The sequence below is a fragment of the Ctenopharyngodon idella genome, chromosome 9, assembly GCF_019924925.1.
Source record: "Ctenopharyngodon idella isolate HZGC_01 chromosome 9, HZGC01, whole genome shotgun sequence".
Taxonomy (NCBI): domain Eukaryota; kingdom Metazoa; phylum Chordata; class Actinopteri; order Cypriniformes; family Xenocyprididae; genus Ctenopharyngodon; species Ctenopharyngodon idella.
In genome coordinates, this window is record NC_067228.1 from 27370862 (window position 1) to 27383707 (window position 12846).

The 12846-nt window shown below is 35.7% G+C and overlaps 1 protein-coding gene across 5 annotated transcripts in view; it reads left to right on the forward strand.

Annotated features, from left to right (window-relative positions):
* The window catches only part of LOC127518707 (uncharacterized), a 66926-nt gene extending 54448 nt beyond the window's left edge, over positions 1-12478 (forward strand). For 3 of the 5 annotated variants that reach the window (XR_007931618.1, XR_007931617.1, XM_051905721.1), the window contains 2 exons: positions 10790-10841; positions 10944-12478. The gene's annotated coding sequence lies outside the window, so the exon portion shown is untranslated. Of the gene's footprint in view, positions 1-10394; positions 10507-10789; positions 10842-10943 lie in introns of all 5 variants that reach the window. The other 2 variants (XR_007931616.1, XM_051905722.1) reach the window with 2 other exon arrangements.
* The last annotated feature ends 368 nt before the right edge of the window (positions 12479-12846 follow it).

The following is a 12846-nucleotide window of genomic DNA, read 5'->3' on the forward strand; positions in this document are numbered from 1 at the left end:
TCATTACCGTGGACTTTTGTATCTACACTGGTGGACACTCACATTAGCACACTAGGATTCTTGGACTGTTTTAGGGTATGGTGCTTGGACTGTAGCCTTTTAACAGACTGAGTTTTCCTGGTTTTATTGTGTTGTTTTATAGTCTCATGTGAATATTGTAAATACAACATTCTTATTTAAACTTATCTCTGTTTTATATCTCATTCTTTTAACCACTAACAATCTCACACAGTAAAACCTGACCCCATTTTAAATCTTGTAACCCAACCGATTTGGCTGATCGTTACAAAGTACTCCTCAATAGCTCTGCCATTCTGGAAAATAAAAACAGTCCCTCTGTTCAAAAGTTGTTCATTTCCCCTCCATGGAGAAACATTAATGGAGGCGATCTCCATTTTCCTGTCATCTGTTACCAACAGTTGCAAGGAACACACGATGAAGATGAAGATCAGGTATAACGTCTTTAATAATCCACTCAGAAGGCAATACAAACATCCCTAAAAAAATGCATTGTTGCATAAGTTTTGTTAAATCTCTAAAAAAATCTGCCCTTGAGCTGTTTCCATACATAATTTTGCATATATCGCAAATTCATATCTTTTGCATCCCATTTGTAAAATGTACAGTAATGAGTAATGAGACAATTGAAATTCGTCATTAGCCTACTGCATATTTTCACATAGAATATTATTAAATAGGAAATATAAGAAGACGCCGGTGAAGTGGAGCAGCACATCTGACAGGACTACTGCCTTTATTTGACGAAGCGCAGGTTTGGACACAGAGCAGCTCATTTGACCGGTATGCAAATATAAACATTAAAAAAAAAAAAAAAGTATAAAAACATTGGTGCAGTGAAATATTAAGTCTTTGCTTATTCTAACAATCTTTAATGCCTTGAACATGCAGTCATGGTTTGACGCGGCCGAGAATGCATTCAAAGCAAAAGATCATCAGCAAAAGACGTTTTTTTTTTTTTTTTTTCCAGAGAGAGATGAAGCTGTGTACTAAAACATTTTATTTGTATTTAACCTTTTTTAAGTGCATTAACTTAACTGAGGCTTATTCTCCCATAACATTTCTAAAAATTTTATTAGAACTTTTTGGAGTCAACTACTTTATTTTCCTAATTTATTTGAGATGAAATTCTATATTAATAAATTGCACTTATACAATTATTTTATTTACAAAGGTGTGATCTTTATTTGTCATGTAGCCTAGAACTGTTTCTGATCATTAAATCGAAACAGACTCACGTTTTTATGACATTATTTATGTCATTTATGACATCATATGGACAATCCATTGCATCCACTGCACAGTATCATCTCAAGGCAGAGGAGCAGCTTTAGTGACAGGTTGCTGTCACTACCTTGCTCCATAGACAGACTGAGGAGGTTGTTTCTTCCTCATGTCATGCGGCTCTTTAACTCCACTCAAGGCAGACATTTGTCACTGATCTGAAGTGAACTGGATTATACATTGTACATGAGGTAGCATAAAATTTAATTTGCACAGGATTTTATTTTTTTAATTTATATTTATTATTTTTATATTCTAGTATTACTGTATGCTGTATCAGTTGTGTATACTGCTGGAAATTGTAAATTTCCCACTGGGATAAATAAAGTATCTATCTAACTAACTAACTAACATTACTTTTATTTATTTTATTTTACCTTTTTTTTGTCAGCGTTGAAAACTCCATCAGTCTTCCTTAACTTAACAGACACCCCGCTTACTTTTGTCGAGCTGCAAATTTTCATACTACACTCTACCGAGAAACGGTGCTTCAATGGGAGCAACACATAAATGCACAGACGCTGCATGTATAGGTTAATTCTGTCATGTGACAGATGTTTGACTTCGCCAGTCAGAGATCATTAAAATTAACATTAAATAGGTGTGTTAACTCACAAGTACGATGTCAGACACTGTAATTTGCTCTGGCCCCCTTCCTGTTTGTCGGAGTGATGAGATACTCAGCAGACTATCATCACTCAATGGCTGGCTGTCTAAGTGTTGCCCGCAGAATAATATAGGGTTCATAGACAATTGGAAAAGTTTTTAGGGCAGGCCTGACCTGTTGAAAAGAGATGGTATTCATCCCTCATGGGGTGGTGCTGCTCTTGTCTCTAGCTATATGGCACATAGTCTTAGAGATGAACCTTGACTAACTGGGGCCCAGGGCAGGAAGCAGACAGACTGGCCAAACCGACTGTCTGCTAGCTGTCTCACATCATATAAGTCAGATAAATCCCAACACATAGAGGCTCTTTCACCTAGATATCATCATATAGAGACTGTGTCTGTTCCCCGAATTAGTAAATACAAAAAACTCTCAAACCCATTTAAGGGTAAAAATTTAATTGATGTTCAACAAATAAAAAACAGATATAATACAAATGATAAAGTTCGGTTTGCTTAATATTAAAATCCCCTTCTAAAAAATCACTCTTTGTAAATTACAGATCATAACCTAGATGTGCTGTGTTTGACAATCCTGGCTAAAACCAGACGATTACATTACTTTAAATGAGTCCACCCCTCAAGGTTACTGTTATAAACACAAGCCTTGTCTGAAAGGCAAAGGGGGAGGTGTTGCTGTAATTTATAGCAATATCTCAGAGGTCTAGTTTCAAATATAATTCTTTTCAGGTGATGGTGCTTTATGTAACGTTATCTAGTGTACATGATGAATTCCGCTTGACATTTGTGCTGGCTACTATATACAGGCCACCAGGGCACCATTTGGACTTTATCAAAGAATTTGCTGATTTTCTATCAGAGTTAGTACTGGCTGTGGATAAAGTCCTTATTATTTTAATATCCATGTAAATAATAAAAAAAGACGCACTGGGATTGGCGTTTAAAGATATTCTAAACTCTATTAGAGATAGACAACAGATGTCAGGACCCATTCATTGTCGTAATCATACTTTATATCTAATATTGTCCCATGGAATCAATATTGATGCCGTTGAAATTCTGAACTTGTTGTACTTCTTCTTGAGTGAAGGATGTGTGTATTTTTGCCATCTCTACCAATTGAACCTCTTCAGGTTCAAGATTTGGCGCCAGGCCCCTCATCCTTTTTCAGAATAAGAAAGTAGGTTGAATAAATCCCCTGCCCTACCAATTCTGAGGGCAGGAGTGTTATTGCTCCTTTTTGCAAGAGTGTTGAGACCGCGGCCAAGAGAGATTTGCACTCCACGTTTCCTTTCACGACTGTTGGAACAATACACCGGTAACATGGGGACTTGGCTCTGAACTGGAGTCTTTACCCTGAACCTAGGTTACTAAGCACCCAAGGGCTCTGGGTACACTGGCTCCAGTGAGCCAGATGCTGAGGTATAACGTGTGATGCCTGAGGCCTACAATCATCCCGACAGTCCCATGTCTACCTGCTTTGTTGACTGCTACTAGTGGAAGGAGTGGTGACTCCCTTGTCTCAGGTTTGCAGAGGATATCTGGGTCAAAGTATGCTGTGAGCCTTCACAGCCCTGGACAGATGAGGTTGAATGACCCCAGCCTCCATCTGCCACACACGTTAGCTCCCTTGCCAGGTGTGACTGTTCCAGGGCTGTTTTTGTTTGCGGGCCAAAGACTTCCCCCAGCACAAATATAGCAGCCACCACAGCCACACTGCCTTGTCAGAAGAAACATTTGCTTGAAGCCATTAACTTACCCAGTACCTGGGCATATGCACTGGCCCCCTGGGTCAGCATGTCAGCCACTCTCAGCATCTCCAGTATAGACAGAAATGTATTAATGTTTGTGTGAAATACTGTTTAATCAAACATAAAAGCTTAAGCAGTTTTTGTCTTTACAAATTTGAACTCATAGTTCAATAATCTGTAACACCTAAACTGGTCCCAGTCAGCTTCATCATGTTTGTTTCCTTAAAGTCACTACAGCTTTGCTCTTCTAGGAAGCAAAAATGATAATGTGCCAGTGATATTGCACCTGTATTTATAGAGGATGTTTGCACACAGGTGGAGCTTGTTTAATTTGATATATAGTCTCCTGACAGCTCGCCCTCTAATTAGGCTGTCCCATATGGTGACGTCTTTACCGGGATAAAATAGAACAGTTGTTAAGAAAACATCTGATCATAGAGATGTGGATATGTTTGCACTAGCTCTGCAATTCAGCACTACAGGTAAGTCAAGTCACATTTATTTAGCGCTTTAAACAATAGATTGTTTTAAAGCAGGCAGCTGTACAGTATTAAACATATCCGAGTTGCTTTCAATTTGAATTAAAACTTCAATTCACCCTTCGCTGGAAGTTAGATTGACAGGCGATCTGACCAATCATAACACTGAATTTGCCATTTTGTCCTAAAAACAAACCAGACAGGAGAGTTTATAAATTAAAGTCGGTGGACAGCCATGGACTTGAACTTGATAAATGGTGTGTATTTATGTCTTTTTGTGGTTGAAACAACATATCTTCTAATCTTTCTTCATGTTTATTACTAGTAGAAAGAGATGAACGGTTCACGTGCCGCTTGAACTGAGACACTACAGCGATCTGTCACGACACATTAAAGAGCCACAAAACGGTATTTATTATTTAAATTTCTTCAAAAATGACAACATTTGAAAGTTGAGACTTATGAAAAGTAACCTGCTGAACATGATGTGTGGCGTGAGAGCGCCATGGCTTGTCGGACAAAGCAACAGGGTCAATTTTTGCGAAGGGTCAATTTCTACTATAAGGCAACTGTCCGGTGTTTTCATGTTTTTACTCAGGTTCGACTTTGATGGGCTGTACAGAAGAAATGAACCGGAGAAGATTTACATGTCCAAGTAGGCAGAGCCGCAGACCACATCTACCTATTACACATATGCCTAGGATGCCAGTTAATAGTATTTTATAATAAAATAATGTTTAAATAAAATATTGTCCTGAATATTTGTAATATGCAGATAGCACTTTATAAATACAAAAAAAGGTAGTGCTATATCATGAATATAGTCACTTCACTGTGCGTCATGCCAAACAACTCCCTTCAGCTGTGACAATATTCACAAAAATAGTTTGTTTAAGGTGTGCATAGTGCATATGTTTGGTCTAGAAGCCCTCATAACAGCTAGTAAATGTAAAAAGCACTCTTCTCAGGATGTATGTGGGTACTGTCATGATCACCACACACTCGGGGCAGTTTCTGCAAGGGTTTCTTATTACAGCATACCTTTACCCATATCTTCTGATGGCATACAGTTAACATAATTTAGATGTACAGCACCTGGTCTGTATTAGTGTAAATACATAATAGATAAATGCTGTTTAATTTGCAGATAAAACTGTATTCCTCTAACCAGAGCATATAAAGGCAGACTAGTTTATAGTTACTTTTATAGTATACTAGTACTTCTACAACTAAACATAGTATGCCTTTTTAGTGAGTACAACACTTTCTGAATTCTGAAAGCTATTGTTGTAACATTGTAGTTGTTTTTTGTAATATACTTTAATATTGTAGCAAGTCTAAAGAGTGTTTTATGTTCTGTTCGGATAAAACTAAGTGCATGTGTTCTTTCCTGTGTTATGTGTTCAGCTTGTGTGGGGCTTTAAGGGGTGGGAGGTTCTCCTGAAAGAATAGCCTGCGTGGTGTTGTGTGGGCGGGGTTCTGGGGAAAAGGTTCCAGAAGTTTGTTCGCTGTCTGTGAGGCAGGAGCATCGGCCAAACAGGTGCTCATCTTAATAAAAGAAGAGTAAGCTGTTAAGTGAGTCTCATCATTTCCTCCGTTCGTTACAATATTATTGTATTTTATATTATTATATGCATATACTATTATATTATTTATTATTATTTATTATATAACCTGTTATGATGTTATGATTTTTGTAAGTCTTTTAACCTGAAAGGGCACTGAATGCTGCAAAGGCACATGACACTTCTGCCTTGTGGTTGAGGTGTAAAACAGTTTCCAGTTAACTTCTTAGACTAGTATAGAACAAATATAGGTCACTGCTGTGTTGTTATTTTGTTCCATACATTATTTACATTTCTTTTTGTTTACAAACAATCTAGTGAATGAATTATTTGTTTTGTCAGTTTTGTAATCACACAAACATATAAACCAGTAATTTAGTACCAACTCTGCACCTTGCAAATATTCAGTGTTAGAACACATGTAAACATAAAATGCATAATAAACAAAACACAAATTTTAACCTCAAAATTAGTTTCAACTCCATTAAACCATTCAATCTAGTTTTGCATAAAGCCACTAGACTATTGACTGAACGGCAAAAGATCGACTCCACATTGTAGCTTATTCAGGCCAAGATTGGCTCACTTAGACAGGAAGAGAGAGACAGAGTGACTGACATGCCAAGACAATCAAACACTGTTCACTCGATTCTGCATCTGGTATGAATACAATCCATTGACAGGTGCATTATTGTTCCCAACCATTTACAAATATGATCATCAGATGTGCACTTCACAGTTTACATTGAGAAATTGCTTTTCAGTGTTGTGTGCAACATGCATCAGATTATCAGTGAAAGGACTGTTGCTGTTTTTAATGAGCAGATGCTTGTGCCTCTGGTGTTTATGTGTAAAGATCATCTTTGTCTATTTGCACTTTCCACTTTTACTATATCTCATCTGGCTGTCACATGACAAAAGTTTATACTTGCAGAGCAGTGTTATTATAATTAGTGTACTAGTTCAGTTCCAGCAAAGCTGTTTCAGTTTAGTGTTTTTGATCATGTGCAACAGTCATCCTTTCATCAGTATGTAATCTCTCAGTGATAATAAAGACACTTCCTGTTTCTCTCTGTGGTTTTATGTCAGAAGCTTGGTGATTTCAGGATGATGGGTTGCATGAATTTCCAGACAGAAATTTTCCATTTTGATAATAGATAATATTTACTCTAGATAATAGTTACTTCATGAACATAAGGTCTCACATAGTGTAGTTTCAGACGACATGCCCACAGAATACCCACAAGTAGGTTCACTGACTGCCCTGTAAATGCCAAATACTGTCTGAAAATTGCAAATTTCAGTCTGCCTGTCTGGCTTCTATGCAGTAACAGTTTGGGTGCATGTGGAAATAAAGTTGTGTTCCAATAAACACTTTTGAGGAAGAACTAATCACAGGATTTGCTGAAGATTGCCAGGTTTAGTGGCAACAAATCTTTGAAAGACATTCAGAGTTTTGTTAGAGGCACTTTTGGAGGAACAGAATTATTACAAAGTTTCTATTAGATTCTTTGGTGTTTTCTGTACAACTAATTGTAAAACAACACTGCTTGTTGCTCCATGTCATTCTAATAATGTGATATTAACTACTTATGATAAGCCTGCCCCTAAATGTTACATAAAAACAAACTGTGATTGGTCGCTTTAAATATCAGTCAGACGGACTCTTCCTGTGTAAGTGGGTGGTTCTTCACTAGAATAAGCTACAATGTGGAGAAAACTGTATGCTGTTAGTCAAATATCTGGCTACTTCAGGGTTATACAAGAGTTATACATTAACTTTTAATTACCTTTGAAACATCATATTGTACAACATATATTACCAAAACATTTTAACTGTAATGATCAAAATTGATTGAATGCATGCAATTCAGTTTAAAAAAAAAAAAAAAAAAAAATGTTGTGTTGACTTGAACAATTAACTGTTCAGAAAATCATATTCAGTTATTTAAAGCAAATGTTATATTTTTTTTTAATTAGCTTGTTGAAAATGGTCTTAGTGCATCTTATGTCAAATCACAATAGCGAGCAAATTAAATCCACCATCAAAAAGGTTCCACTTTATCTTCCCTCATAAAGTGTTTAAGCAGGTCATTGATAAAACAAATGTGCAGAACACTAAAAGTTGCAATGAAACTGTTGGATCAGGCCAGCAAATTCATTGGAACATTTAAAATGATTCATTACTTCAAGATCTATTGAATCATCTTTTACTTCCCTGATGATGATGTAATGATGATGACACATTGTGCTGTTTTAAAATAGTTATGAACCAAAACCAGTCAATAAAACACAGGAGACTAAATAAATGGATAAATCAATAAATAAAGGCTATTGCTTTTAGTAGCTTATGAATTGAACCAACAACCTTTCCGTTACAAGCCCAGACCTACACCTCATGTTCTAGTGGTTTTTGGTCTATTTGCTTCATATCTTCTTCTATGTCGCTAACCAAGGCGGAAAAACGATACAGCGGTCTGTGCACTTTTTTCTGTCAACTGCTTTGACCAGTGGAATTTATTCACCACATGCATCATTCAACTACAATCCTGGTCGTACAGATCTTTCCATTCTCACACAAAAGATTATTTAATAAAATATCACAGGTCATGCTATATTGTTAGTACAGTCATGGCTGTTGTTAAGCACAAGTTCATTTTTTCATTTTCAACATTATATATAGTGACATTCTGCCATTGAGCAATATAACCCCTGATACAATGTTTCTAAAAACAAACTATATGAGATCTGCATAGTGATATGGCGAAGAGGTGTTTTGCATCAGAGTATCAACATCCAGAACTGGAACCATCCTGTTTAAAATTTGTTTTAAACTATGGTGACCTCTGTATTCTTATATCCCTTTTCATTTTCACCCTCATTGAAGAAGTCCAGTCAAAACTGTGAAAATGGTCATCCTTATAAGTTCTTTAAATGTGCTTAAAGATTTTGAAGTGTCAAGTGCTTTTGTGAAAGAAGCATGAAAATAGGCAGTTGCATGTTTTAGCATTGGTCCGCAAATGTTTTCTACGGTACAGAGGGTCCTAGAATACAGGAAGTGTGTGGGTTATAAGGCTTGTCTCACAACTCATCAAAGATGCTCTTTTAATATTTAATGCAATTTTAATGTCTGAATTTAAAGAAGATATTAGTCCTGCCACTGCATTCATTCATTAATTTTCAAAATTATTATGCATATGAATTTTGGGTGCATTTACACCATACAGGCCTGGCATAGAGAAATGCTAATTTGTGCCTTAATTCATACTCAGAAACAATTTTTTATTTTTTATTATTATTTATTTATTTATTTATTTTTAAAGTATTGAGACTTTATCAAAAATATTGCAATAAATAATTATAATAAGCAGTTTTTAGAAAAATGGCATTACCTGCATTTCCTGGTGTGATGTCTTAAACTCCATCTAAAATATTTCAAATAGATTTTAAATATATATATTGCTTTCATGATCTCATATTTGAGAAACTACATGTAATTTGTGTAATTTACCAAATTCACTTGTCACAAATTAATTTGTTAAATTGGTTAAATAAACTAATAAAGGCATTTAAAACACATTTTAAATACTTATATTTTATTTTTATATTATAAAAAAAAAAATACATTTGAACAAAATGTTGATGTTGGTAAAAAAACAAAAAAAGAAGACCATATGCATCTTAAGTCAACTACCCATTAATTTCAAATATAATGTAAGAAATATACAATTCTCCATATTGTTATGGATATCCCTTAGGTTATCACAGAGCAGATGTAATAATTAGTATTTATGCTGTTTAACACTCTGATCATCACGTTGCTCTCTTGAGCTCAGTGGTTCTTGGTGGTGTCCCACTCTCATGTAACCACTTCCCCTCGTTTCTCTCTTCAGACTCTCTCAGTTGATCAGAAGTGCTCGAAATGTTGAAGGGAGAGTGACAGGTTCATTTCTACCTTCTGTGATCATGGAGGTTTTTCAAACCAGGATCCTGCATCTGAATTTGTGTGTCATCATTACTTTACTGACCAATGCAGGTATGTTGTAACATTGTTTGTGTGGTTTTGTGTTGTGTGATGTCCTTTTGTCTGCTAGTGGTTAAGAACATGAACAACAGATGTGTCTCATGAGCTTTTGCATGTGTGCATTCACACGTGTGTTTTACTGCAGTGTTGTCATCGTGATTTGTGTCTTTTCATCAGATTATTCCAAATCCAATCAAGAGCAAAGGATTCGGCAGCACATCAACAAAACAGTGCTTATGGGGGAAACAGTTACACTTCACTGCAACAAAACCCCGTTTGATGACGATTTAACATGGAAAATGAACAACTCTGTTATTTTTAGTCATGACTCCTACAGTAACAGAACTATGACAAACTTCAGCTCAAACAGGATTCACATCAACCCAGCAGTTCCAAGAGAATTAAAAATACATCAAATACAAGCATCTGATGCAGGAAACTACACCTGTTATCCAGCAGCAATAAGATGGACATTAACAATAACAGGTTATTCCATGTTTTCATTTGTTGGATTTGTTTACTTTAAAAAGAAGAAAAGTGCATTTATTACAGAAGAAATATAAGTATGTTTGTAATCAGTGACTAGTATCTAGTAGAGTGCTGGTTGGCTGATATCATGTGTGTTTGACACTTTTGTGTCTGTCAGAAAACAGACCAGCGTCACCCAAACAAATGCAGCTCTACATCATCATCATCATCTCATGTTCTGGAGTCATTATGGTCTTTCTGATAATCACCATCAGTATCTGCATTCACAGGTGAGAGACATTAACACATGATAAACTGATGAGATTGTTTTTTGATTCTAGATTTCATGTATGAAGAAGTGACAGTGACTTTTGCCTTTACATAAATATTAGTGAATATTTGGCACATGCATATATTTATTCCTGTATATTTATAATCTCTGCTAATTTAAGAGATAACAAAGATGATGAGTAGAGACATGCAAATCACATCTCATTAGTATTTGTTGTGGTATCATTAAATCTTTGTCAAATGTGAGAACAACACATGTGAAACTGTATTTTATGTTTACAGGAAATGGAAAATCAGTAAGGATTCAAGTCACAGAGAGACAGGACAGGACTTTGTGAGTTTTTCCCCATCACATAAATAGTGTATATGTTGTAAATGGTCCTTTTCATAAAAACTGAATACATTTGATTTAATTTAATTTCTCATTTCACTTTAGTCACAGGCACCGGCCAGGGGAAGGATACAGACTCAAGACAGTCAGTACTTTGAGAGATACAACTCTGTGTATGGACAAATATGATGTCTTTTTTTTTTTTTTTTTTTCTCCAGAAAATGTTAAAATTTTACCTCAGATGTTTTTGATATTTAAGTAGTAATTGCCTGTGTAATCTAATTAAGTCAATTAAACAAGAAGTCCACAAAAAAGAAATGTTTTCAGACAAACATTTTCTTTACTGAAATGGCAGACTGCAGGAAAACATCACACCTCTTGCTTATCATTAAGTAAATTTTGTTAATATAGCCCAATATCACTATTCAAAATCACAATACAAACAACATCCATCCATTTTGGTTGAGCACTTGAAAATACAGCTTCATTTTCCTAAATCATTAAAGGTCTAAAGTTTTATTATAAAATATTAAATTATTATAATAGTCTGTAGCGTAATTTCTTATTTTTTGTTAGGAAATCTTATTTATCCACTGACAGAAAAAAAAAAAAAAAAAAACGAAGGAAAAGAAAAAAACTCCTGCATACTTCTCTACACTGGAGAAAAACTTATAGATTTGCATGTTTATTTCAAATTTCTTTAGAGAGAAGAATTATTTTTCCCATTTTTACCAAAATAAGGTGTTGTGAGAATTATTGAGTACATATGTAATGAAGGGTCAACAGAGTGGGGATCCATTTGCAGCTTTTTATTACCACAACAAGGCAAGGGCAGAGGCAGAGATGTGAACAGGAACAGGCAGAGGTCGAGGCAGGCGGCAGGCAGACAGAGTTCAGTATACAGGCAAGGATCAGGGCAGACAGCAAACAAACACAGTCCAATAAACAGGCAAGGGTCAGGACAGGCAGCAGAGAATCACACAGGGGTAAACAGTCCAATCAGCAACAGAAATAACAATCCACAAAAACGCTCAGAAATGATCACCGGGGCAAATCAAGACTTTGCGATGTGTGTATGTATGTGTGTGTGTGTGTGTGTGTGTGTGTGTGTGTGTGTGTGTATGTATATGTATATGTGTGTGTGTGTGTGTGTGTAGGAATGAGGGCCTATGGGAAATGCAGTCTGAATGGTAAAGAGTCAGTATTCCGGTGAGGGCTCCCTCTGGTGGTGTGAGGGAGGAAGTGCGGGAGCCTCACTTGTAACAACATACATGTAATGTAATGGCTTTTTTATTTATTTTTTATTACATTTTTTCATTTTTTACAACAAACATAAAAGTATGAAAACATGAAAACACATACCAATCCACCTGCATATCCGGACAGCTAAGGCATTTGCAAGTATCGTTTGAACACTAAATGGCAAATTAGTATTAAGATTGTGAACCCTTTTGATTAACAAAGGTGCTTTATAGTATTGAAACTGATGGTTCGTCCAGCAATTGTTAATTTACTCTTTCCATTGTTTCATTCCCCTGTTATACGGTTCAAATTCACTTTCCACTCTCTCACTGTGTGAATGGTATGTTTGTGTTTGTTAGTTTAGTTTGTGATTTAGTTGAATAAAACTTGTGTGCACACTCTTGCGAGTTGATTCTGGTCTGCTTATAAAACCAATGTACCTGATAACGATTCGATCACAGCTACATGTTAAGAAAGCGATATTTTTCTGTGACCACGGAAAAATATCCTTCTTGAAAAGTTGATAGACATGTTCGCTGGCCGAACAGATTAATTGATTGTAATATTAATTCAGCTACATTAAGTTAATTTGATTAGCTGATTCAAATATTTATATTATAACAAGTTATGATTAGTTATTAATATTTCCCCTTTTGAGCTAATTTGCTTACAAATCCAAACATGAAGAGCATTACACACACATAACACTGATGAGACCGGACAAAGAACAACAGAAAAGCAGGAACTTAAGTAGTGTGGAAGGTGA